The sequence below is a fragment of the Engraulis encrasicolus genome, chromosome 9 (genome assembly GCF_034702125.1).
Source record: "Engraulis encrasicolus isolate BLACKSEA-1 chromosome 9, IST_EnEncr_1.0, whole genome shotgun sequence".
Classification (NCBI taxonomy): Eukaryota; Metazoa; Chordata; class Actinopteri; order Clupeiformes; family Engraulidae; genus Engraulis; species Engraulis encrasicolus.
In genome coordinates this window covers 19,778,281-19,805,573 of record NC_085865.1, presented here as the reverse complement: position 1 = coordinate 19,805,573, position 27,293 = coordinate 19,778,281, and the positions used below count along the sequence as shown (strand labels likewise).

The window sequence follows — 27,293 nt, the reverse complement described above, 5'->3', positions numbered from 1 at the left end:
AAGGACGATAGTGAAGTTGAGGCTTGATAAGTAGCCTACAGCTGAAGCTACAATGAAATATAAGCATTAATGAGCTAAGAGGCCTATCATATTTTATTTCAAATTGATTTAGGCTATTTCAATTTTAGTGATGTTTAGTTGAACAAAAGTGAGGGGGCTGCAAGGTAATCTTACGTCGGATAGCCTACCCCTGTCGTGTCGAGCCTGATCTCGAAGGATTGCGTCTCATTTATCACGCAAACCAAACTCAAAATTGCGTCAATATAAGGACGCATTCTCTTTTATGTCACACATGCGCAGTGGCCACTCTGCTGTCTGGAGCCCCCCTGACATCTTTGTAGCCTAATTTACTGAAAAATAAGCCGTTATTCATGTTGCTCCACATAACCGCGTATTGCAACTTCATAATTAAATCCCCACAACAAAATACTGAGCTTATGGGCTATTTTAGTCACATTTTAGTTCCTAGACAAAAGTCTGTTTTGCTAGGATATTAATAAAATAACAGAAACTGTTTTATCCTATACGAGAGCATTTGTAGTATTTGTCCAGAAGACTTTTGTGGCTGAAAACCATTCAACCAGTAAGGTTTTTGAAATATTCATTGTAAATAACCCTGATGTACCCCCACTGTTTATGATGATGTCATTTCATCGCGACCTCCATGCATTGGATTGTGGATTTGATTGTACTGCCTGCAGTATGATGTGGTTTGGCTGAGCTTTATTCATCAATTGGTAAGTTAATCTGATAAATTAGATATTTATGATCTACCCTATTTGAATGCTTGACACAGCGGCACATCGGGATGATCATGCAATTTGTTTATCACACAATTCCCACTTCATTTGTTAAGCTAACTTGGTTTTACGAGCTAGCTGCTTCTACACCCGTATTGTATTGCTCGCGTGATTTGTGATGTTAACAGTTTGTTTAGTCCATAATTTATTAACGTGATTGTTTATATGCGTGCCATCTCAGCCACATCCACCTCTGGTTTGCATGTAACATCAAAATTAGCTGCAAGTTCAGTGTGGTGCAACTAAGTTAGCCTAGCTTTACCAAAGGTGTTGTATGATAGTTCTCCCTTTCCAAGGTCTCTGGCTTTTCCAAATTCGACATTAGCTCATTTTGCATCACTAACTAATCAGTATTAATGTGTATTTTGTGTGCAAAGTGCCGTTGAAAATATCTGAAAAAGGAGATCTGAACAGAAATAAGAGGAGCTATTAAGTCACACCAACCTAATTGTCTCTTCTAAGCACAATCTTCTCGTTGATTTAATGCATGTTATATTTTCCATCCTCTCCACAGAATATGACAACATTGTCTTCATATGGCTGTTTGTATGCATTATCTAACTGAAGTTGTGTGTGTCTTTCTGTTGCACATTTAAGAAACTTACTATTTCTTTTGGTCTAAATCTTACTTTACAGTTTTACGTCTCCAGTTTTCCCTGAGGTCCAAAATATTCAGTGGAGTGAAACTGTTGATGGGTAAGTAGTAGTTTCATTTAATTCATATGCTGTGTTTTTTAACTGAAGTACAACACAAATCTCAATCCCTCTTTATCAGATCTCATTCTATCTGGTGACATTAGGATATAATTATCAATATTATAAATGCAGTTTTTAGGCATGTCCTTTGTATGTTCACAAAACCTATGAACGAAAGAGAGGGAAGACTAGGAGGGGCCTAGCAAAACCAAAGAGGCACATTAATACTGTAAAAATGACAATAACAGCATAGACGAGCATCATCATATTGGCTGAGAGGACACTATGATACCTCTTCCTTACGATGGTGAATAGTAGATGAGCTGGATAAAAGAGGGGTTAGAGTTTATGCAAATAGTCTTCCCTTAAAAATATCTACCCCCTGCAACCTTGTATGGAAATGGTCTCATCTTGAAAATCACTTGTATTGATATCATTAATACAATTGCTGAGGGGGTTAGTAGACTTAAGTCAGTGATGTGTATTTCCATTGCATTGGTTAATGTGCAGTCTGTTCAAAGTAAGATTTAATATCTATTGGTTGTGTTTCTGTCAGAAGTACAGTGCATTACCAGGCGAATACACCGGTGGCGACAAGATCAAGCGACAGAGAATCGCTGGACTGTGCAGCAAGAGTGATAGAAGTATGTCCGTTAAAAGTAGAATGCAAGCAGTCCAACATTCCAATTGGCTGTGGCGACTGTTGCAATACCACATCATAGCTAATTTGAATAATAAGTAAAACTACAAACTGTCGCTCAAGTCGCGCGAATTGCCTCTAGTTGCCCGAATCACTTTTGTTGCGCGACTCAATGCAAAGTCAATTACTTCCGTCGCTGGAATCGCTGATGTAGTGCTTGGTCTATTTGTGACGGATATGTTGTGGTAGGCTATTCACCTTCTATTCTTGCTATGGTTCATTCTTCTGTTTCAGCAGCAAAATGTAACAAGCTTGTCCTGGAGGACTGCTCTGATGGGGAATGCTGTGGAGGAGAGACAGGCAGACTGTGGTCCATCGTGTGTGCTCCCAGTGCGTTAATACACGGACAGTCCTTTTTAAGTAAGATTTCATATCTCCTGGACCAATAATGAAAATTTGTATTGATCAAACAAAAAAAATGAAGGAGGAATAATATCCATTTATATAATCATTCAATGTGTCATTATGCATGTTTTTGTAATTTCACAGTGACACTTTTACATGTAGTTAAACACACATTTCATATACAGACAAAAAATGTGCTAGGCTCCAGTGCTTGAGATTGTGACTGATGTAGACTTTGCAGCTGCACATTTAGTCCACCAGATGGCAGGATTAAGCTTACAAATCAAATAGTTACAATTAACAAAAGGCTTGACCTCAATGGGTGGCTGAACTGGTAGAAACACTTTTAGATGTTATGTTTAGTCATGGGAACTTGTGCCCAATTCATGGAAAAGTCATGGACATTTGTTGGTTAAAATGTCTTTGAACTCTGATTGGTTGCGTTTCTGTGAAAAGTGGCACATTTAAAAAGATGCATTTCTGCATGTTGCTGTCTTTCTTTAGCCTCCTAGTTTCATAATCAAAAAGCAAGTTCACAGTAAGTAGTTTTGGTATTTTGGGCAGGTCTTTGATGTGCAGATTTAATGTAGTGGTGCGCTGCTTTCTTCATCTACACCTTTCTTCATCCACACCTACTGGTGCTATCACAATAACTGATGTACACTTCTATCAGGTGCAACCAGAGGAATAATGTGATTGAGAGGAAGAGTGGCCCCATACATTGCTTGACCTGGAGCCTACCAAAGTCTAAGGTCTCAGGTAGGCAGCAATTGTGGGAATGTTGTTGGAATGTATTGTGTGTTGGCGTTACAGGGCATTCCACTCATTTCTTTGTGGTTAGACGATTCAATGTCATGAATGTCAGCCAAATCACTGGGGTAACATACTGTATGCTTTTTAACTAACCTTCTGTCTAAATTGGAAAAAACACTACTAACATGATGTTTGCCCAAGTATTGACACTACATCTTATGTGACATTTTTATGGTCGCCCTTTTACATGAAACTTAGTATGTTTCATAAGGGGCCAGTGCACAGTATGTTAGCATTTGACCACCACTGTTTGAGGTGCTGAGGAAATATCTTCAACTCCTCAACATGATGCAATTTCAAATGCCTGAATCTGGACTCATGTACCCTCCACAAGCCGTACACAAGTTTTGATGAGCCTGATTGAAATTAAGAGATGAAACTAAGGTGTTCACTCTTAAATTAGAGCTGATACTAATAGTATTACTGATAGTAGATACTAATAGTATTACTATCTCTCACAGTTTGTAATCATAATTTTAGCATTCCTGTTTAATGATGGAATGCTCTTGCTGAGGACTGCTGATTCTGCTGTGTTGTGTTTTGTAGTTGGTGTTAATGTTGTTGTTGTTTTTTTATATGGCCATATGCACCGTCATATATTTACTCATGCCCATGCATGTATATTTATTTTGTTTTGCAGGTGTCTCCAGAAGAACACATCCCAATGAAGACCCCAGTCATAGTCATCAACTTGACAGCTCAGCCTGTTACCTGAACTGTGTTCTTAGAGCCAAGTGTAACTGAGGTGTTTCCACACAGTCTGTCCCCTTTAGATCTTGAACTTGCCACCACCTAGTCAACGCATCGGTTCGGGTATGGGAGGCACAGCACGATACCGCTGAGCTAAATGACCAGTCCCATAGCTCAGCGCTGCTGGTACTGTATGAGGCTTCGGGAGGGAGGTTTACTATCCTTCCACGCCACACTCTGCTAGTTGGCCTCCGTTACACAAGCTCGAATAATCCAAGCAGCCAATCCAACTTCTTCAGCACTGCCTTTGAACACTATGAAGAACCACTCAGAACCACTGGTCCTAGAACTAAATGACCACATTATACTGTTAAAGGTCCACTGTGTAGGATGGTGATCAGAGCAGGTATTGCACCTATGCTGCTCATTGCAACTGTGCTACCTATTGTCCATTTTGACTTTTGAATTTTCAAGAATTTTACCAAGTATTTACTAGTATGTACCAATATTTACTAGTATGACCAAAATACAGTACATTATGCAACTAAATTCAAGATGGTGGACAATGGACTCCTTTCATGTTTTCATGAAAAGTGTAATTTTCCCAGTCATAATGAATACTCAGAATTTGATGGTGGTAAGTATTCTGAAAAAGGTTACATTTGTGAATGGCCTGAATGAATTCTGGAAAGAAACTGCTTAAAAATATTACACAGCGTACCTTTTAACATTTCATCTGTAGTAACAGAATGTAGCGTTTCTCAGCTGCGACTCAAACCTAGACCCTCTTTCGTGGTGGTTGTTGTAATGACACACTAAAAGCGATAATATCTGCATGAAGCTGCTCAGAAAGTGTCACTGGATATATACCTTGATAAAAGCAACAGAATCTTCAAAGAAGAACAGATACAAAATGGGATGCATGCATCATGACATTCCAACTGGTTGCAGTGATATTCATGGAAATGTCTAATGCCTTTTCACCATTAACTTAAACTTTTTATGTTCTGTTCTTGTCTCTTTGTTATGATTGAATTAGGAGTTTTAATTTACACAAAAGCTGACACATTTCCCACCTTTCTGTTAAGACTTGGTCCTAAGTGTTCTGATTTGTTTGCTGTTTTATACCTTGTGAATATTGATGATTTTTAAATGATTTTTAATAAACTATTTTGATCATTACATTGCACGTCTTAGTTATTTACAGGATTTTGGTCACAGTCCCTGGAGATGTGTGGGTTTAGGTGCGTTGCACAAGGGCACTTCAGCTGAGGATGTCGGGCGAGGTAAAGCTGGGATTCAAACATGCAACCCTCTGATCTTAAACTCATTTCCTCAAGCATTAGACCACGACTGATCACCTTGTTTTACTGGTGATTTCATGTTTAATGCAATAAATAAAACATCTTAGCATTGATGATGCCCTTAGTAATTACTGTCATTGTCTTTTAAAGTATGATCACTGCATTTTGGTCATGGTTATAAGGCCAAGTTAGGCTAACACTGACTTGAGGAGTCTTCAGTGCAGCATATTGATAAAGTCCAGACACTGAGTTAGTTGATTCAATACAGTATGGACAATGAGTCTTTTTGGGCTGCATTATGAAAGAGAGCTGGCCCAAAACCTGGTTTAGTATGTGTTGGTGTTGAATACTCAATAGAAATGCAGGAGCAAAGTGAAATGATATCATGCAGTCTTGTACATTCCTTATGATGTTTGAAGACCACATTCACCATTTCTAGCTACCTTCTAGGCCCATAAAATGTGGTAAGCTATGACATGCTGATGTGTGCTTACAACAACTGTAATCCAATCATGGCATGTAGTTCATGGAATTACATATTACTTGGGTCTCGGATTAAAACTATGCATGTGACATAAAATAATGTTACCTAAAACATTTCTGAAATCTAATTGCACTCTGTTGCATCCCTTTTATGATAAGAAAAATACAGCCACATGAAATTACACCATGCAGTCTTTTGTACACCCAGGGGCGCAACTACAGTATATGCGACGAATGCGTTGCAGGGGGGCGCCAGAGAGAGGGGGGCACCAAAGGGAGGGCATTGGAGGGCGCCAAATAATGGGGTTTTTTTTTTTGGTGTGTGTGTGTGGGGGGGTTCATACCCCCCCAGAAATGAGTAGTTGTGCCCCTGTGTACACCAGTGATACACATATTTCAAGACTACAAGACCACTAGGATTCTATCACCATTTCCAGATACTTTATAGGCTGGTAGAATGTTGATTATATGCTGCCAGGACATTCTGACATGTCCATACAACAACTCTTCCAGGCATGGCCCGTATTCTAAAGAATTGTATTATTTGAACCCAAGATTTAAGCCATGCATGTGACATACAATAATTTCCTGAATTATGCTGTGTAATCTAATTGCAATTTACACACTCACTGGTTCTGTAGCACCACCTTATACACCACATTTTATCCTTAATCCAACAGGGGTTTCATCATTTTCAGTTTGTTTCATCATTTTCAATTTGTGTAATCCCTAACAGTAACATAATGTTCCACGTGCTCATATTTGTTTTCAATAACTGCCCTATAACTCTATTACAGGCTATTCATTATGGAATTCGTGATAATTAGGGTTAGGGTTACCATTTCTAATTTCCTTTTATTGCAGGATGACAAAATTTGGTATGCAACATCAATGTGTAACGAAAAACATGGGATTGGAGTCTGATTGTGGATTACTCATTGTCAAACTCAATAGCGCCCCCTAGGAACTCTTTTTTTGACATTTTTGGCACCATCTGCTGGCAACATGCAACAATCTGGAAATCTAAAATTTGGCATAGAACATCTTTGTGTCTCCCAGAATAAGTAAGTTAAGTCAAATTACAGATTTCCTAGCCACAGACTCTGTAGCGCCCCCTACAATTTCATGCACTTTCTCTCTTTTTGACAACTTTGGCCCCACCCCCTTGGAATTCAAAAGTACATACAGACTTCATATTGGATATGTCACTTATATAGGTCACACTGAACATGTGAGTGAAGTCAAAATGCAGCCAACACATTTGCAGACTCAATAGCGCCCCCTAGAAATTCTATTTTTTGTCAGTTTTTCCTCATTTTTGACCCAGTCTACAGCCAACACATAAAAAGGTAGAAGCCTGCAATTAGGTATGTTAGATCTATGTGTCACACAGAATAGGAAAAATAAGTTAAATTATAACTTCCATGTTCACTGGCTCTATAGCGCCCCCTAGAAATTCCACATTTTTGATTTTTGGCCCCGCCTCCTAGTCACATACAAGCAGGTAGAGGGCCAATATTTTACAGATATGTTTGTCACTATAGCCTCTATCAAAATATGTGCCATATGTTGACATTCCATGAAAAAAAAGGTGTTACGCCTACCAAGCTGTAAATGGCTCCTTCGCTTCTTTTAATGGTACCTTTTTAGGATGGCTGTGGGCTAAGCATCGACAGAGCATGGAAATTTGGTGTAATTTTTTTTTTTTTTGCAGATCATGTATTTCTGCATCAAGACAAGTCAAAATAAGAATGTTTTGATGTTTTTTGACCAATTTATTGACTTTTAAGCATTAAAAGTCACAACCGTTGGATGCCAAAATTACACATGGCAAGCATTTCCCTTTCCCCACAGTGGCTACTATTAGTCAAATGCCTGAAAAATGGTTAATATAATTTCAGCACATATCCATTTGTCAATTCAAGTACATATTGGGATGTGTAAGTGGGTAATAAATGATTTATTAACTTAAAATTACCAACCGTCATAGCCGTTTCCTACCAAAATTATGCATTTCCAAGCATCCCAGTTTGCCCCCACAGTGGCTACATTGACTCAAATACCTGAAAATTGGTTTATTTCACCACAGCACACATGGCTTTGTCAATCCAAGCACATATGGGGATGTTTAAGTGGGTTTTCAATCATTTATTTACTTATAAGTATCAAAAGTCTTAGTCGCTTGCTGGCACAATTATGTATTTCCAAGCAATTCAGGATGCCCCACGCATGGCTATTGAATCAAGTGTCTAAATCTTGGATTATTTCCTATCAACTTGCCAATTCAAGTGCATATGTGGATGTTAAAGAGAGTTTTAAGGATGTATGGACATAAAAGTAGGCTACCAAAAGTCATAGCTTGCTGCCAAAATAAGCATAGGCCTATACGTTCCCCCCAGTGGCTACATTGAGTCAAATCATGCTGGATTATTTCTGCAAGGCGTATGTTCACCTATCAATTAAACTAAAATGTGGATATTCAAGTGGGTTTTGAATTAGGCTATGTAAGTTATGTGTGTAGGCAAAACATACCTATTTTTACAGAAAAAAAACGAACTGGCAGCATATCCAAAACGGTCTCAGATTTGACATTGCAAAACTGTTTTTTATTTTTATTTTAGAATGGCACACATCTGGCCTATAAGCACAACTCAAAATACATATTTACAAGTGGGTTTTGAAGGATCCAAGCCAGGAGTATTAAGACAAAATGCCAAAATCAAAATCTGAAATAAAGTTAGGCCAAACTAAATATTTGTTTTGTGTGTAATATTGTTTTGTGTGTAATATTTTTAGTATTATTTCCAGAGTAATACTAATACTACTGCTGCCCATTAACAGATGTTAGGAGACCTTTTTAATGAATACTTACCACCGTCATGAAATTCAAAGTAGGCTATTTGTTATGACCGCCATTTTGAATGTCCAGAAATAGAATTTTTAGCTGCAAAACTTACTGTACTTTGGTCATACTATTAGATATCACTTAAGGCCTATTATTTAGTAATTAATCATGAAAAGATCTAATTTGGCAATGGGCAGCACTGTTTCAATGAGCAGCATAGTTGCAATACTCTGGCCAACATCCTACACAGCGCACCTTTAAGTAGACCTAATATGTAACGACTTGGCCATTGCCATTCTGGTAACAGCTAATTTAGGTCTACAGGGGTAGTGTTTTAAAATGTTACATACACTCTTCTCCATCATCATGCATGGTACAGTAGTTCATATTGTGTTACATATGAATGAGCTGTTTCATTGGCCTGGGCCCACTCATATTCCTCTGACAACCAAATTTCATGTTCAAGTCTTGTTACAACATACATTAATGGTGTATGTGGGCCAACTGTGTAATACACATTTGAAATGATCCCATGGGCTGCATGAAATTAAGATTTTGCCCCCAGTGTTATGTACAATAAAACTGTAAACAATACGCTACACACAGAGCTGTCAAAGTCTAGCCATACCAGACGTTGCCCTGCACAAATGTTATTATGTCGTCTTCAAGTAGCATCAGGAAATATGAAATATCAGCACAGGCAACAGAGCAGACATAACATTTCCCCCCTCCCCAGGGGAGACCCAGGAACATCATTCATATTGTCAGAGTACATAGTCCCTGAGATGGCCTGGATGGGCCCTTGTACGGGCCGGTCGCCTCCAGGTCTGTTGCAGTAGGCGGCGGCACCTTGCGAACACGGCGGAAAATGGCCGGACCCAGCTGCTCAGTCACTTGCAGTGGGGCAGAACAGAATGACTTGAGCTTGTGGCCCCGGGTAGGCCTGCGGATCCTCAATCAGTCCAGTGGAGCAAGTGTGGGGCTTTTAACCCTGTGGGAGCGGTCAAAGCACTGTTTCACTCTGCGTTGATGAGTGGCGACCCAGCTGCTCCAGTGTCTGGTGTCGCGCACCATGCGGGGCAGATGGTAGTGGGCCAACAGGGAACTGCAGACGATCCAAAGGTAAAGGCAGTTCGGTCTAAGTTTAATGTGAAGACTAGCAAAAAACACATTCTATTAATTTAACATATACTCAACTCCAAGCTCAAACCTGATAAAGGCATATAGTATATTGACAATTCAGAATTCAAAACAAGGACCAACCAGATGTGTCAATTACGTAAACTTTGACAAAGTTTTGTATAAAAATCACCTGTCACATCGACTTGACTGGTCCCTTGAAGAAGAAATATTACAGACTGTACACAATTCAGAATCGTTGGCAGGCATCATTAATGTATCACAGCTATTCAAACCACCTGAAATAAATATGACTTATAGTGGATCGTGTAGAATTATACTGTGAGTCTGCATACAGCCTCTGGTCATGCAATGACCAAGTGAAGACGTATGGCAGTTCTTCAGTCACTTGGTCATAATTCGGCATCCTGGGATGGGAGAGAGGAGGGACGATTCGGCATGACAGTCTGGTAGATGAAGATGTTGGCGAGTCTGGAGTTGCGGAAGCAGATACTCCTGTACCTCTACCCGGAGGGCAGCAGGCTGAACAGCTTGTATGCGTTGTGGTATCACTGCCAATAATCAGTCCTTCATAGGTGAAGCAGGTGTTAAATGTCTTGCTTGAGGGGAGTGGGGTCCCAGAAGCCTTGTTGTAGTCTGTGCAGCTTCCACCCCACATAGTGATGATGAATCTACGGAATTCGGTGACACACTGGAAACAACATAAAAAACAGGAGATATATATTTTAAACAAATATATACATTTTTTTAAAGCAGGAGATATATACACAGAAACATATACATAACAATCTCAAATTAAATACAGATTCAGACATTACAATGGCTTTCCACTTGTTGCGGTATTTGGGGAAATTATACATTTTTAAGTACACTCATTCCTCTCAACTTTCAAGCAGTTTGTGGAGACTCATCTTGTCTGAGAGAGCTCCCCTACATAACAAAGCATTCATTCCTAATCTGTAATTCATAACCCTATGCACTTACTTTATCCTGCTTACACACGATCAGTAGGTCTTCAGTTTTACAATGGTTTACTTGTATACAGCTGTCCTCTGTGTTCACCCCACACTCTGATCCACATGGATACACATTTGGATAAAGTGTCTGCTAAATGCATTGTAATGTAATATAATGTGATAAAATCACAACACCAAAACAACAACTAAACTGTACTTAAGTTAACCTTCCTCTACTTGGTGGGTTAAAAGATGTCAAGTAGACATATTCTTTTCAGCTTTACAATGTAGAGGGGTGATATTTGTGTGGAGATCTACAAACACAACTGGGAGGTTAGCATGGTCCATTCTGCAGGAGCAGCACTGAGCAATGTGTGCGGTGTGGGGGAGACAATATGGTTAGGTTGAGAAATATGGTTAACTACTTCTACTGTGATCCACCTTCATAGTACACGGACGTAAGACACTTCACCACTGAGAGATATTTGGTTGTCTATTGACCCCAAGTGATGGCCTTCAAAAACATCACAGGCAGGATAATGGAGCGCAACTTGAAAAGAATATGCTTTTTCGACAGATAAAGTAAAACATACCTGCAACCAAACTGGCAGCGTGTTCACTCATCATCTCCTTAGCACATACCCATTAGAATCTGTGAAAAGTGTAACATGCAATGAAATTAGAGTTGTCTGCCTGTATTGTGAAACTCAAACATTCTAATGACTAATCTTGCGGAGCGAGTAATTAGTGGTGTGTGTGTGGAGTCAAGTCAGTTATATTGTCATTTTCTTCATATGCACAGGTTATACAAGTAAAATGAAATTCTCACTCTATGCCATGTCAGGACATAGTCTGTAAATGTCAGTTCTGTGTATGTCTGACATTAGTGCAAGACAGGACACGTAACACTAGTAACAATAAAGTAATTAATTAATAAATAATTACAACAAGCAGCGTTGGTGCATTGTATGTTACAGAGGCCAGCAGTTCTTGGTAGTGGAGGTCTGAGGTAGTGCAGGTAAGGTGCAGGTAAGGTGCAGTCACATGGTGCGGTTCCATAGGAGCTGTCTGTGTGTGTGTATGCGTGTGCGTGTGTGTGTCCTTTCCACGAGGGACAGGATCAACAAGCCGGTATGTACAGTATGATGTCAAACGCAAACAGGTCATTTGAGTAATCTGGGTCTTCACTTTTTCCCTTGGATGCTCATCAGTGTAGGGCCTCTAAAACTTGGTCGAAGTAGACAAATACTGAGGCACTCAAGGTAACATTTTTTTTCTTTTATTACTTGGCTACAATGCCTACGTGTTTCGATCCTTATGTCCCTTCCTCAGGGCATATGTAAAAATTGTAACCTTTAGGAGTTTAGTGCTTCAGCATTTTTCTACCTATGTATGATGTGTTGTATGTTGTTGCAGGGTCCAGACAGTTATTGTTGGGTAGTGTATGAATGGGATAGTGGGGTAGTGTGTTTAGAGAATGCCAAAAATCTGCACATAAGCAGTGTAGTCAGTAGATCCACATCACAAGATGAGATTCTGGGGGGTGAAATGGGATGAATTTGATGTGCAAAATAGAAAGACCACAGCTGACCGACCAGTATGACAAAATGTTCAGTTTGTGTATGCTTACCTGCAAATTAGTCTCTGGAAGAAGGAGGGGGAGGGCTGGATTATCTGACGGAGGCTGGACAGGATGAATTCCATGGGAATGGTTGAAGAGGGCAGTCGGGGTGCCCGGAGTGTCATCACTACCCCTCGCTGCAGCTCCTGGATCAGCTGGGTTGTTGGCACTGCCTGGGCTGAGGAGCTGGATTTCTGTTTTTGCCATGATTGGTAGACCCTTTGAATAACTCGTTACCAGCATGATCTATGTAGGTGGGAACAAGCAAAATCCACAAAGATGGTGTGTATACAGCAGGGGTGAAAGTAGTTTTCATGTCTTACAGGTGCTATACCCCACCCATCCCCACCCTCAACCAAACAAAATAAACATGAGCACTACAGATCTATAACTGACTCTTTCAGGTGTCTTCATAGGACACTTGTCTCAAATGGCAGTGTATGTGTTTTTCCACACCTTGCTTTTTCAGATGAGGGTTTTTGTCCAGCATTAACTCTGTTCTCTTACCAGCTATGTGCTGCTGCTGTAAATGTTATACCAGTCATACACACCTGTGCGCAACGGTACACTTTCAGATGCCTAGGAGCGATGCGATGGAGATGCCTAGGGAAATGCAGACATAACATATGATGACCATATGATCACAAGACTACTACTACTACTACTACTGCAACAAAACAACCACAAAAAACACAAATAACAGTACTAAAAACATTATGGTAAGCTTATTTAGTCACACAGCATCTCATTTATATGCAGTTAAAAAAATAAAATAAAACAGCCCCACCCAATGAAGTTCGATATAGAGTTGGGGGAATTAGAATATGTAATGGAAATGGGCCATTTTATACAGAGAAGCATTTGAAACAAGGTAGACACAGTTTTGGCTGCAATGCTAGGTTGGGTGCCATGGTCAATTTTACTATGACATTATACTTTAGCTGACGCTTTAGTCCAAAGCACAGAGTATTGGTTACAGTCCCTGGAGCAGTGTGGGGTTAGGTTACGTGCCTTGCTCAAGGGCACCTCAGCCATGGAGCAAGATAGGGAGTGGAAAAGTGGGATTCTAACCTGCAACCCTCTGATCTGACGCCCGCCTCCTGCTCTAGGCTGCCTACTTCATGTATAGATGCAAATGTAAGTTCAAACACATTTTACCTGCATGTACAGAAAGAATGGAATTTGAACTTGAAACACCTAACCAAACCTGTAGCCTACACACACAAAATGACTGCCCATGTAGCCTACCTGGGACAGAAGCACCAGCTCAGTAGGTTAATGACAGAACCAGTCCGAAGCAGGTACAAAATATCCTGTCACCTGAAAGTTGGGGAGAGAGAGAGAGAGAGAGAGAGAGAGAGAGAGAGAGAGAGAGAGAGATTAGTGAACCTGTCAAGCAAGTGCTCTGCTCAGAATGAGATTTCAGAGTACATATCGCGCTATTTACTCTCTTTAGCAGAACTTTGGCGCATCTGACGTCGTTTTCAAAGTTCTGCTTGCTTGATGAGGCCGAGATACCGCTTGTAAAACCAAACAGTATAAATAATTATGGACAGAATAATTTGCCACGCGAGCAATAATGGGTAGGCTAGGCTAGGCTACACAGTAGAAGCAGCTGGCTGGTAAAACCAACTGTGACAGTCAGAAAAGTTTGGCGACTAAACCAATGATGTGACCTGGAAGATGCATTCAAATATAGCAGTTAATGCACATTCACCTTATCAATTAAATTAACTTACCTCCAGTCCAATACGGTCCAGCTAAACCCAGTACATGGGAATGCAGTCCGTAAAATCCACAATCCAGAGAGTGGTCGCAATAAAATGACATCATTGGTGTAGTAGCAGAGGGAGGGGGTCTGGGGATTTATGAATGAAATATTTGAAACTATTCAAAACGTTGTAGGCCTAGAGGTTGTTGTGCGCAAATCACGCTCTGGACAAATTTATGTCAATGTTTACAGGGTTCGTTTTAATTCAATCAAACAGAAAAAGACTTGCTAAAATCAAAACTTGACTTTAACAGCCCAAAAGAGCTCAGTATTAGTTTGTGGGGACTTAACAGCATATTTATAATGAGTCGTTACGTTAAGCAACGTGAATAACGTTTTGTTTTTGTTATAAATAGGCTAACAATAAAGCCTCCTGGCCTTAAAAGATAGTGCTGGCTACTGCGCATGTGTGACATAAAAGAGAATGCGTCGTTATATCGACGCAATAGAGTTCTTCAGCGGAAGCGGAAGCATGTAGTAGATTGTAGTCTTTCATGTTAGCATTTAAGGACGTCCTGGTTCCTATCGCCTTCCGGCCTCCATTGGGAATGAATAGGGGTAAATTTCAAATAAGCTCCGAGTGCAAGCACGCGCTTAGCGAACCCCCGCAAACTGTCGAGGGTGTTAAAAATAGGCTGTAGGTATGACATGGTTGATCATTTTGTGTCAAACTTCGACATAAATACGATGTTGCGTCCATATGCTAAACCCGGAAGCTTTTGGCGACTACAGAAACGGCGCCAGTATCTAACGGCATGTACGTGCGGAAGGTTGTACCCATGGCAACCAAAGGAAAGTATGTAGTTCGGAAGTTTTAATGATCAGAAAGGGGTTAGCAATATTGAATTATAATCGTCATTATTTAACATGTGAATACACCAACATGATGATACGATCCGTTCCACTAATGAGAAAGGGATGCGGGGACACGCTAATGTTCGTTGTTGCCGTGCAACTTATATTTTTGCCAAACCTGAATCTCTATGGCGTTTTGCAATGTAAAAAATCGCCAGGGAACCGGTAGTCCAAACGCCGCATACAAGTTGACGTCAACGCTGAAGAGCTCTATTTTGGTTTTGGTTTGCGTGATAAATGAGACGCAATTCATTCGAGATCACGTTGGTCGTGTCCCTGTCTCGTGCGAATGGGATGCATCCCCTCCTTTCCTGACTAATTTGGTGGTGCTATGGCACCTCTTCAAATTGTCAAATTGTTTGTAGGCTACTGTTTTTCAACGTGGAAAGCGGTTTGGGTTTCAAGTACAGTGTGCATTTAACTTAAATATTCTTGGCGTCCTTATTTTCAATGGAGTCAAAGTAGTGGGCATATACCCATCTTGAAAACGAGCAAACTGGATCTTCTGGATCGGTCATCCTTTGTCAGCCTGCCATTTCGAGAGACGAAGCGTAAAAGAGGAAGCAATGTTCTGCGTGAAACTTTAAAATCTCTGCGCGGACGTAGGCTATCATAGGCAATAGCTGATGATATGTTGATCCGCGAACATTGTATAAAGAAAACAAAATGCCCACACAAAATTTAGGTGAAAAAAATGTGTTGTAATGTGCAAGTTACTTGCATTGTAACGAGGACATATTACCGATTTTTTTCCGCTGTAATCAGTAATAATGCATTACAGTAATTAGTTACTTTTGTAACGAGTTACTCCCAACACTGACACACACACACACACACACACACACACACACACACACACACACACACACACACACACACACACACACACACACAAACACACCCCATCCACACAGGCCCACCATCAGAGAAAGGAGGGGCACAGAATTAAGACCCCGTCGCATTAGGTGCGATCGAGTTGTCATCAACGCATGAATGCGCATTTAGACAGCAATGCACCCTGGATGAAAATGCTGCATGACGGTTAGATTTCCTGTCAAACTTCGAAATTTCGTCGACGTTGCGTTGACGAGGTGACATGTCACATGGTGTAAAACTATCGCGGGATGAATGCGGCTGCAGTCAGATCTTGCAACCTCTGCAGTTGCTTATCCCCTTCAACGCTCGTCGGCGGACTGCCTCCGAGGTCACGCGCCCATGAACTGGTTGGTCAACAACTCACTCACGTGTGTATATGGGTCTTGTCTCACACCTCTACACAAGTTTGCGCAGGTCCCCACTTCAGCTCCTCCTCACTGCCTGTCCCCCCACTCCTCACACGTGGTGTGTTAGTAGAGCAAACCGGTGCGAGCTCATCGTCTCGTTCATATTTGTGGCCGACTTTAAATGCGCTGTATTTAATAACACCCACATCGTGACAACAANTTCTCGCTGTCGTCCGTTGCGCAACGTCGACGCTCGCAATGAAGTCGTATGCGCTTACTGTATGTATTGAGGAGGGTACCTTTTCAGATTGTTTTGTCCCTTGCCCAACAAAAGCTGTCAGCGGCCCTGCGCGCGCACATGCATTACATTACATTACATTACATTGCATTTGGCAGACGCTTTATAACCAAAGCGACTTTCAAGAGAGGACATAATCAAGCCAACATCACAAGCAAATACAAAGTGCACAGGAGATATACAGAATATGGCAAGCGGAATTATCATTTATTAGCTATGCTCGAATATCCGCAATTGTCATTGTAGATATCAACAACGTCATTCTGGATATCTACAATTGTATTTTGGATAGTCGTGATAGCCATTGGAGATATCTGAAACGTCATTTCGACTATTCAAAATGATAGTTATAGATATCTACAATTGTATTTTGACTAGGCGAAACTGAGTTACAGATATCTGCAATGACGTCATTGAAAACGACATTCAACTCGTCACATATCTCAAATAACAATTATGGATATCTGTAATTCAGTTTTGACTAGGCAGAATGAAAGTTAAAGATATCTCAAACGTCATTTTGAATAGTGTAAAATACCCTCCTTGACGTAGTAAGACTCTGCCATGACCCGCCCCCTCCGAATTCTGATTGGTTAGCCACTTAGTTCCACGTTTTAGCCGGATATGTAATTCACGCTCCCTTGTTGATGTGTTTACTGGCGGTGCATTTGAACAAGCTACGACGAAAAGCACTATTTAAAGATAACTACTATGGTAATAAACAGATTATAGTCTGATACGATTTCTTAAAATGTTTAACATGTATCCGATTTGTGTTGTTTCCCTCTCCATGCTGGTTAATGGCTCCATTAGACTCGTTGTTACAAACAAAATACGTGATACAGACGCCTTTTCTGTCTGTCAAATCTCGCCCTTCACGCTGTCTTGTATTTTACACTGAATTCGCTCTGAATTAATATCAGCCAACATACTAAATGCTGCTTAAATTTCGATTCGACTGGTAGAAAAGACCTTACAAGCCAGTTTTGCCTACTAGCCATTTGGGCTAGTGATGCAAAAAGTTATGAGCCCTGCCTGCTAATATTACCAGAGAGGTAAAGGGCTATGATATTACACTGCCAAAAAACTACTGCCTCCAGAAATATTTCAACCAAAGGTTGTTTGGCTTACTTACCATCAGTTTTGGGCAAGTTACCGAAGAAGTGTAATGCATCAGTGATTATTACTGTACTTTCAAAGCAGTCCCTTAGGCTACATAACATTAATTTTAATGTAAGGCATTACCCTTAACACACCATCATGAAGGGGGGTAATTAAATGAAAGCAGACATGAAAAGCAAGAGGCAAGATCAAGATGGAAACAAAAAAGATGGCATAACAACGTTTTATTATGGAATAGAAAATACTTTATTGTCATACCAGCATGAACATTGCCTTTGGTCTCACTGAATACAAACACAAATAGACAAAAACAGGCGAACAAATCGCTGCATCCAACCCCCTCCCAGCACACAAATACAAATCAGTCAGTAGTTCCAGACCCTACACCTCTAGCTTTCCCATTGCTTGTTTACCATGGTATAAAATAATGTTTATAGATGTTTCTCCTTGCAATGATGTGCCTACCTGATGGCAGCAGTTCAAATTTAGAGGGAAGAGGATGGGTAGAATCATCTAAAATGCTCAGTCTTTTCCTGTCAACTGTATCCTGTATAGACTGCCCAGTGGCTTGTGAGTTCCTCATATAATATTTCCTTTCCTACCACTCTGGACAGCCTGTTCTTAAGTAAGGTGAGGTGGCCATACCAAACAGAACTGTTATAGGTAAGGCCACTCTCTATTAGGCTTACATATGTCCTCTCCAAGATGTTGCAGTTTACTCCAAAGCCGTTCAGCTTCTCGGTTAAGAACAACTTTTGATTGGCCTTTTCGCATACAGCATCAACATTATCTGCAAAGTTAAGCTTGCAGTCAATATATTTATGGGCAGTCATGGGTAAGCGGTGAGGGCGTCAGACTTGTAGCCCAAAGGCTGCCGGTATGACTCCCAACCTGCCAGGTTTGTGGGGGGCTAATTAACAGTGCTCTCCCCCATCCTCCGTGACTGAGGTACCCTGAGCATGGTACCATCCCGACGCACTGCTCCCTTGGGCCGCCATTGGGGGCTGCCCCCTTGCACGGGTGAGACATAAAATGCAATTTTGTTGTGTATAGATCACTGAACACAGTAAACATTAAACAAGAATGACCCAAGCAAACGTGAAATGCAGTGTTCCAGTGGTTATTTCATTTGTTAGAAAAATGCCATAAAACCTGCATGAGCCTGTGTGAAAAAGTAAATTGTTAAATGAGAAGGTATCTGTGATTAATCTAAATCATTTTGGATAGCAGAGTTATATTTCACAGCTGCCCAAGTCTGACTACTACCTGGCCTTTCAAACCAAGAGATAATTCATATCGAACCCATGACATCACACTGTGAATCATCGACATTCGGGAGCAGGTTGTAATAAAAATAATTTACATGTCTCAGACTGTAAAAGGTTCTTCAGTTATTTCTAAATCATTGGGTCATCTGCAAACCATGGTGAGAGCCATTATCCATAAATGGAGAATACATGATGTAATGGTGAACATTTTGGCTGTCACACTAAAATTACCCCAAGAAGACAGTGACTGTGGATCCAAGAGTTTAGAAAGGAACACAGAACAATATCTTACCAATGGGAGGTGTTAATTACCGCATGAAATGGAAGTGTTCATGACTCAACAATAAGAAAGAGACTAGGTAAACATTGCAAGCATGTCAGAGTTCAACGGCCAAAGTCACCTCTGACAAGGAGAGTATCAAGACTTGTCTCACATTTGCTAAAAAAAAAAAAAAAAAAAAAAAAAATTGACAATGCATACAAAGCTTCTGAGAAAATATAAATTAATCACTGAGAAACTGCATTTTATGCTTACTTGGGTCATGGGTAATGTTTATATTAGTGTGGTTATCTGAAAATGTTAAGTGTGCCAAATGTGCAAAAAAGTAAACAAAATCAGTAGGGGAGGTAAAAACATACACATGGCACTGTATATATACATGTATATAATACTCATGTAGAGCATCAATAAAACATGTCCTGTTTCAAAGAAGAGGGCGCTTATCCTGCCGATTGATGAGGCAGGGGGCTAAAGCCTACCCCCCTTCACAGGATGGGGACAAACTGGTGACAGTGGCGAGGGTTGTAGAGAAGGTGCCACGGCTGAAGCAGAGACCCATTGCATCCTCTCCTCACAGGACAGGGACCAACCCTCGATGGAGTCTGAAGGGGAGGAGGTGGGGTGTCGACGCCAGCATACTCTAGTCAGCAAAACAGTAGAGATAGACAGAGAGGTTTTAAATGAGTGTGTGCAGGCAAAGTGAGTATACCCAAAAACTTAAGCTAGGTTGTGGAGTCCATCAGTAGGGGTTTGAATTTAGAAGTTTACTACCCAATGATCTTGTGTAAATACACACACAATACATTACACTTAGTTGACACTTTTATCTAAAGTGACTTATTCACAGGGTATTGGTTACAGTCCCTGGAACCATTTGGGGCCAGGTGCCTTGCTCAAGGGCAGTTCAGTCATGCATGGAGGTGAAGGGAGAGGTAAGGGTGGGACTTGTTTCAGCAACCTTCTGATCTTAAGTGCTAGTTGGCCATAAGACCACATCCTTAACCATTTAGCAACGTCTGCCCACACCTATAGAATGCAATTTTTTGTACACTTGAATCACACAAGTCGAACCGTGCAGGGACACCTCCGTCACACACACACACACACACACACACTACAATGTCATGTTCCAACGGGTACAGAATACAGTTAACAGTGTGTTTTGCTTTCATTTTCTGTGCACATACCTAGTCCTCCGGCACATTCATGTTGACACCTGCACAGCATCCTCCCACAATCACTGTTACAAAGCCACCTGAAAAACATATGGCATATTATTTTAGGAGTAATCATGTAATCAATTCTTTTTAGTGAAATATGTAGACCAGGGTTTCCCAAACTGGGGTGCGCGGCCTTCCATAAGGGAGTGCACAAAATGAATAGAGTACAGTAATGGTGGATATGTGTGTGTTTTAAACAGCATTAATGAACAATAAGTAGTAGGTTTTTTTTAACTGTATAGTGAATTGTATGCTGGAAGGGTCCATTGGAAGTGCAATTCATAGTGTAATTTATATTGTCATGTAACAAGTTCCATTGTAATGACGGCAGAAAAATATTGGGTCTATTGGGAATGAGGATTCTCCAAAATGACTCTGCATAATGTGCGGTGATTTGCTAACCCATAGTGCAAACACGCTTAGGCTGAGGGTGAGCAAACCACATTAAAATATACAAGGGGGTGCACAGGGAATAAAGTTTGGAAACTGCTGAATTGTAGACTAAATCAACAAATAATTTCAGGAGTGGGGAGATATAATAGAGAGAGAACAGTTTAAGAGTTCATCCATACGTGTCATTGCTTTGTTAAAATGCGATCATACTCGCAATACTGTGTTAATGTAAGAATCATGTTATACAAGCCAGTGCAGGTGGAGTGGCGTGCATATGGCAAGTTCTGGAAGGCATGACTGTCTCGGTTGTCTGATTATAACCAGACCTAATCACAACTTAAAAAAGGTCTGCAGACCTGCCTACTGTAAATCTAGTAGGGGGGTGTGTGTTTTACGATTGCAATGGCTGTTTATTGGGCATACGTAGCCATAGCCAATCGTGTCAGTCGTATCTATTCCAACAAACATCCATCGCCTTTCCACGTCTCCCAGCTCTCCAATTGTAGAGAGACAGTGGTCTGGTACCCTCGCTGAGGATAAACTCCATGCCGTCTTTCGGATGGGAATGATTGTGCAAAGCAGAATGGGATTTCCCAAGTTACTGTCTCAGTTCTGTGAGATGCAAATTGCTGAGACGCTTTTCATAGGCAAGAAGAGGCATTCAGGTTAGAAATCAGTCAATTAATGTGATTTTGTTTTAGTGAAGCCTTACCATTTGGTTAGTGTTGAGATGAATGGTGCATAGAGACGTGGAGCCTTGGGCACTGGATATAATCATTGGAGCTGAAGAGGACTTGACAGTGCTTGTCCTCATCATGTCCTCGTCGCCTAACTTTGAAAATGAAACAAAAATGCATGCTTGTCATTTTATCCCAGGTTAAGTATGAATGCACTGCAGAAGCAAATCAACATTGTACTGCTTCTACAACACTAGGCTACAGTACCATTATTATTCAGTCAAACTCTGTGGGCAGGGCAACATCATGATCAGACCTCTGCCACAGTAAATGAGACACCAGCCTATCAGTAATTTTAAAAAATCTTGGGTTGCAGCTGACGTCATAGTGCTGCCCCCTGGTGGTGATCTACCGCTGCTGGTGGACAACCTGGGCTTGGAGCCATTGAAACCCATTCAAAACTTCATTTTTTCGATCTGACACAGAATATTTTTAATCAGACCCAAAGACACACAATGGGACTTGTTTAAAAGCTGAGAACCTCAGCTTTCCATAACTGAAAGCGGTATCTTCCTAGCATCTACCAATCCGAAGGTAGCCTACTTTATGTGCGGGGTTACCTTTCTAAAGATAGCGTTTTGTTTCCTTGGAAACGGAGCGGAGATGAAGCAAGACCAATGAGCCAGACAGACTGACGAAGCGATAAATGTATGTAATTTGATTCGGTTTTGCATTATTATGGATGAATTTCTAATCTTGACATTCTAATGGACAATCTGTACGAGTTTCAAAATGTGTTTTTATGTAACATGGGAGTAAAATGTGTTAACAGTACGCCCGTCTGGGATTTGTTAGCTAGTCCGCTAGTTAGCTATATAGCAAGTAAGTAATAGATATTAGACTCGATCTGTCTCAATGGCCCAAGCATAAACAAAGAAACACCAGGATGTGGATGTTTAATATCAGCAATTTGTCAAAGCAAAACATTCTGAAAATATTCACAGAACCAGTTCATTTTATCCACAGCCTTGAGTGTCGGCAAATCTTTCCACTTTTGACATGATGTAGTGTAGAGACCTAGCACTTGCTAGCTAACTAGCGGGCCAGCTAGTTTAACAAATCCCAGACGGGATGTAAACACATTTACTCCCATATCACATAAAAACACATTATGAAATTCGCATAGATTGTCCATTAACATGTCAAGATTAGAAATTCATCCATAATAGTGCAAAACCGAGTCAAATAGCGTGTGCGTAACACATAAACCGCGTCCGTTTCCAAGGAAACAAAACGCTATCTTTAGAAAAGTAATTCCGCACATAAAGTAGGCTACCTTCGGATTGGTAGATGCTAGGAAAATACCGCTTTCAGTTATGGAAAGCTGAGGTTCTCAGCTTTTAAACAATGGTGTGTCTTTAGGTCTAATTAAAAATATTCCGTGTCAGATCGAAAAAATGAAGTTTTGAATGGGTTTCAACAATGGCTCCAAGCCCAGGTTGTCCACCATTTCAAATTCGCGCGCTCCCGTGATGGGGAATTCTGACGTAACTACAACCCAAGAAATGATCAAAAAAGGAGACAGGAACAGCAATTCAACAACAAGTGCATATTTAAGCAGCACAAAACAAACACCTTTATGCAGAGTAAAGAATCACCCTCATAGCTAATGTGCTAAATGTCTGTGGTAGCTGCTAATGTGTGCCAAGTTCAAGTAAAACTGTTGCCAAATTGCATCCTACGGCCTTTCCCGGTTATAGACAACCACAAGCTGCTATTAACGACAAAAACCTGCACTCTCAATTGATGGTGTATGAGTGGTGATACCGAGCTTTTTGAACGGGTTCAAAGTTAACCGTTGGACTCACAGCATACACTTGTACCAATTTAAAACAGAACTCACCCTGTACTCGATGAAACAGTCGGTCGTCGCGTTGAAGTAACTTTAGGCATGATCTGCACTGGAGCTTGCCAACTCTGCTCTTGCACGAGTAGCTATGTTGAAAAGACGATTGAAAACGGTTTCTTGACGCTCGTTGTCCATTTCACAGGTGCAACTAATCACTAAAATGGCGGTGTGTGTGTGTGTGTGTGTTTGTGTGCTCCCGCCAAATGTGAGGGGTGGGGGAAGGGGAGGGGGGTTGGTGGTGCGTGCATGGGTCATTTGCATACAGATATCTGTAACGTCATTTCGCCTAGTCAAAACTGTTATTCTAGATATCTTTAATTACATTTCGACTAGGCAGAATGAACATTACAGATATCTCCAATTTGAGATATCTCTAATCAAAAATCATTTCCAGATATCTATAATTGGATAGTGGATATCTACAATTACATTTCGCCTATCCATAACTCCAGTATGAGATATCTAAAACGTCATTTTGACTAGTCGTAACTCCAGTTACAGATATCTGCAATTGAATTTCGCCTAGTCAAAACTCAATTAAGGATATCCAAAAAGGAAGATATAGATATCTTGAATTAGAAGGATTTGAAGATATCTTGAACTGACATTTTGACTAGGCGAAATTCAATTGTAGATATCTCGAATTGCAATTAAAGATATCTGCAATTCAGTTGCAGATATCTGCAATCTATGTTGTGGATATCCAAAATAGAATTGCGGATGTCCAAAATTACATCACCCATTGAAATGAATGGCAAACGTGACGTCATTTGCCCTATCCAGAATTCATTACGGATATCCGAAATGACAGTTACCGATAGGAGGAATGTCGTTGCGGATATCTGAAATGCTAATTTTGACTAGGCGAAACCGAGTTACAGATATCTGCAACACATATCCATTCTGGCTATTAAATGTTAAAACCGCTTGCCATACACAGAACAACAAGTGCAATTGCAAAACATGCACACACACACACACACACACACCCCTTACGGAAGGAAAATATACTGCAATATACTACAATTTATACTGCAATACATTAGAAAATATATCACAATATATCACAAACACGCTCATATATTTGAAAATATATAGCAATATATTATTGAACAACATATTACTATATATTGATCCATATATTTTAAAATATATGGCTGGCAAAACAAAACTGTATTCCACTATTCGGTCTGTATTTCTTGATGTTTTTAGTTCAGCAAGCACATTTTGCACGACATTGGACATTTACTCGACATTATAAAGTCATTTTAGGTGGACCATATATGGCCATATATAATAATATATTGATCAATATACAGGAGTCTCTGATTGAATCATCTCAGCTCTCATATCACGTATGACGCGCCTACGTCACGTCGTCACAACCTGAAGCTAAAGTGGCGAGAGAGCCGTCTCGGCTCGAGCGCGGTCCGGATTGTAGCTCCACACAGTCGCCAGCAAGACTCCCCACCACAGTGACACAAACCAACCAGCCGCCTCGAGGTAAGTTATAAAGAGAAGTTTGTTGATTTGTTAACATAAATATACAAGCATATAGTCTGAAACGTCTACAGTGGTTGATGTGCAAAGTTTAGCCAAGTGGTTATCGAAGTTGGATGTTTGTTCATTTTTTCCCCCAAGGACTAGAAATACGTTTTTTTTTTTTTGAATTTCCCGCGCTACCAAGCTGTTGTACTACTAGCGATATTTGCGTTGTCGAAATGGTGTGTAGTTCTCATTGACAGTAGGTATAGTTCTACACATCTTGAAAACGTAAACGTAATACTTGGGTCGATATTATATGGTTGTAGTGGTCAATTTCAGGTGAGCCCACTTTATTTGGCTTGTCAGAGAACGTTAGCAACATCTATCTGGCTAATACTGCTGAGCCCCAACGTCAGCCTAGAAAGCCAGGCCTCAGTTAATTAGCCGCCTAGCTTACTCGGCTAACGCAAGGGAATCAAAGCAGAAGTGAAGTGCGACAAGATCTAAATGCACATCGCTAACTTGCTTAAAAAATGGGCACTACAGTATAGTAAAATGAGACAATGTCCTGCGTTATTTTTGGTAAAGCATAGCTGTTGCTGCTTCGGTTTTCCCATTGTGGTAACATCAGTAGGTTTTTTGAGTAACTTGCTCACGAACTAACTGCACTGTCCCGTTCTTGTAGAGCTATTGTTAGAGGTTAACGAAGCCTTGTCGTCAAATTGGTGAATTTCAAAACGGTAGCCTACACGTCGTTGTCTTCAGCTACTCTGTGATAGTTCGGAGTTTGCTTTGCTCACAGCAATTGCATTCATTGAGTCATGTTGGTGTTCATGTTTACTCTTAAACGAATGCGCGAGTCATTCTTGTTCATCGGAATTCATTCTCGCCAGTTACATGCATGAGTTTAAGTCTTCCTTCGCTTCATCATCTTCATAAAAGAGTGCCTTCGTGCCAAGAACAGACGTGCAACTGTTAACGATGCTGGCTGCTGCGATTTCAATGTCTTGTCTTCCCTGTTGTCGGGACGAGACACAGAGTGCCACTACGACGCTCTGCGACGAGCTAGAATGCTGTAGTTCCACCAGTCTACCGAACTTCTAGTTTGTCTTGGACGCGACATGAACTTGGTCCCCATCTCTCTTTCTCCCCCCCCCCCCGATTTAGCTCACAATTCTGACAATGATATAGAAGTGATGAGCTTGGTGGGTATCCTTGTGCCTATTTAAGATTAAGTGTGTGAGTGAATGTTCATTTTCTGTTGCTCTTTTAACTTTTTTTGCAGAGGTTGCTGAAGAGGTATGCAGCGATGGTCTGGAGGAAAAAATAGTCACATGGACTGGTGTGCATTCCAGTACTTGAAATGGTAAGCGATACTGTGCCTTTACTATGCTCACTCACTGGTGATCATGCACTAAATGGGGAATACATCTATCTGAACTTTGGGAGGAGGTTCAGACTCCCTTGGTGCAAATATAATTGTTTCAAAAAATCCTTTATACCTCATTCAATCAAGCTACTGAATAAACCGGGAATAAGAGAGATTGAGTGGGAAAAAATGGACCTCTGCAGCTAGTGTTGGTACTGCTGGTGGGGATGGAAGCTAGGGTAAAAGTTGGGAGGGGGATATGGACATGAATGTATCCCTGTTTTTATTATTTTTATGTTAATTATGGAATGGATGTAACCTAGTTATTTATTGCAGGGTGAAGGTGTGGTTGGTTGTAGGACGGTGTGTGTGTGTGTGTGTGGGGGGGGGGGGTGTACTGAGCTGTGTGTGTGTGTGCGGTGTCGGGGGTGGGGGGGTGGGGGGTTGTCTGGACTGGATGGGTCAGGGGCAGTGGGTTAGGACATCCAGATTTAGAGTTTACTTGAGCTACATTATTAACTGCACATTGAATGTGTGAAACTTGCTGATGTAACATGTTACATTCAAGGGTTCATTGGGCTAAATGTGGTTAAAATCATTGACCTGGGTTTACAAAGCTGGGCAATGTTGGTCACTTGTTTCAGACTATTGAAAGGAAGGAGTATGAGAATGTAACACAATGCTTAACATGAAAAATAAAACCCTTCATGAACCAACGGTGTATTTGGCCCCAAACTAGTGGCATACCCTTCAAGTTTCAACTGCACATTGGTCAAACACACTTTCAGCGTTCTGTGCAGCTGTTCCATTTTTTCTAACAAGAAGTACACTTGTTACATTACATTTAGCTGACACTTTAATCCAGAGTGACTTGAAAGAGGTCATAGAGCATGAACTACTATTTGGCGGCAAATCACTGCTGAAAACCTGGGTCTGTGAAGGAGGGGAATGGACTTACTTTTTTGGTGTGGTGTTTTATACTCCCTCTTGCCCTCTGGCTTTTCACTTGCTATGTGGACTCTGTATGAGC

At 40.8% G+C, this 27,293-nt stretch overlaps 4 long non-coding RNA genes across 13 annotated transcripts in view; 2 read left to right on the top strand and 2 right to left on the bottom strand.

The window, feature by feature from the left end:
* Positions 1-208: 208 nt before the first annotated feature.
* Positions 209-5,182, top strand: LOC134455054 (uncharacterized). Of its 6 annotated transcripts, none has more exons than XR_010036000.1 (6): positions 209-737; positions 1,437-1,496; positions 2,061-2,140; positions 2,431-2,556; positions 3,215-3,300; positions 3,995-5,182. It is a non-coding gene; the product is annotated as an uncharacterized LOC134455054 (long non-coding RNA). The 6 variants fall into 6 exon arrangements; XR_010035998.1 differs by having other exon boundaries at positions 2,056-2,140; XR_010036002.1 differs by having other exon boundaries at positions 2,053-2,140; positions 2,434-2,556.
* A 4,136-nt stretch (positions 5,183-9,318) lies between these two features.
* Positions 9,319-14,555, bottom strand: LOC134455577 (uncharacterized). Of its 2 annotated transcripts, XR_010036130.1 has the most exons (7): positions 14,133-14,555; positions 13,642-13,713; positions 13,465-13,551; positions 12,945-12,996; positions 12,403-12,639; positions 11,366-11,424; positions 9,319-10,507 (listed from the first exon to the last, which is right to left on the bottom strand). It is a non-coding gene; the product is annotated as an uncharacterized LOC134455577 (long non-coding RNA). The 2 variants fall into 2 exon arrangements; XR_010036129.1 differs by lacking the exon at positions 13,465-13,551.
* Positions 14,556-19,575: 5,020 nt separating this feature from the next.
* Positions 19,576-24,168, bottom strand: LOC134455576 (uncharacterized). 4 transcript variants are annotated; one of them, XR_010036126.1, is made up of 4 exons: positions 23,404-24,168; positions 21,536-21,655; positions 20,398-20,465; positions 19,576-19,850 (listed from the first exon to the last, which is right to left on the bottom strand). It is a non-coding gene; the product is annotated as an uncharacterized LOC134455576 (long non-coding RNA). The 4 variants fall into 4 exon arrangements; XR_010036128.1 differs by lacking the exon at positions 23,404-24,168 and adding an exon at positions 22,121-22,242; XR_010036127.1 differs by lacking the exon at positions 23,404-24,168 and adding an exon at positions 21,768-21,879.
* Positions 24,169-24,869: 701 nt separating this feature from the next.
* Positions 24,870-27,293, top strand: part of LOC134455053 (uncharacterized) — a 3,792-nt gene continuing 1,368 nt past the window's right edge. Inside the window, exons 1-2 of the long non-coding RNA XR_010035996.1 lie at positions 24,870-24,912; positions 26,180-26,260. This is a non-coding gene — a long non-coding RNA (uncharacterized LOC134455053). The remainder of the gene's footprint in view (positions 24,913-26,179; positions 26,261-27,293) is intronic.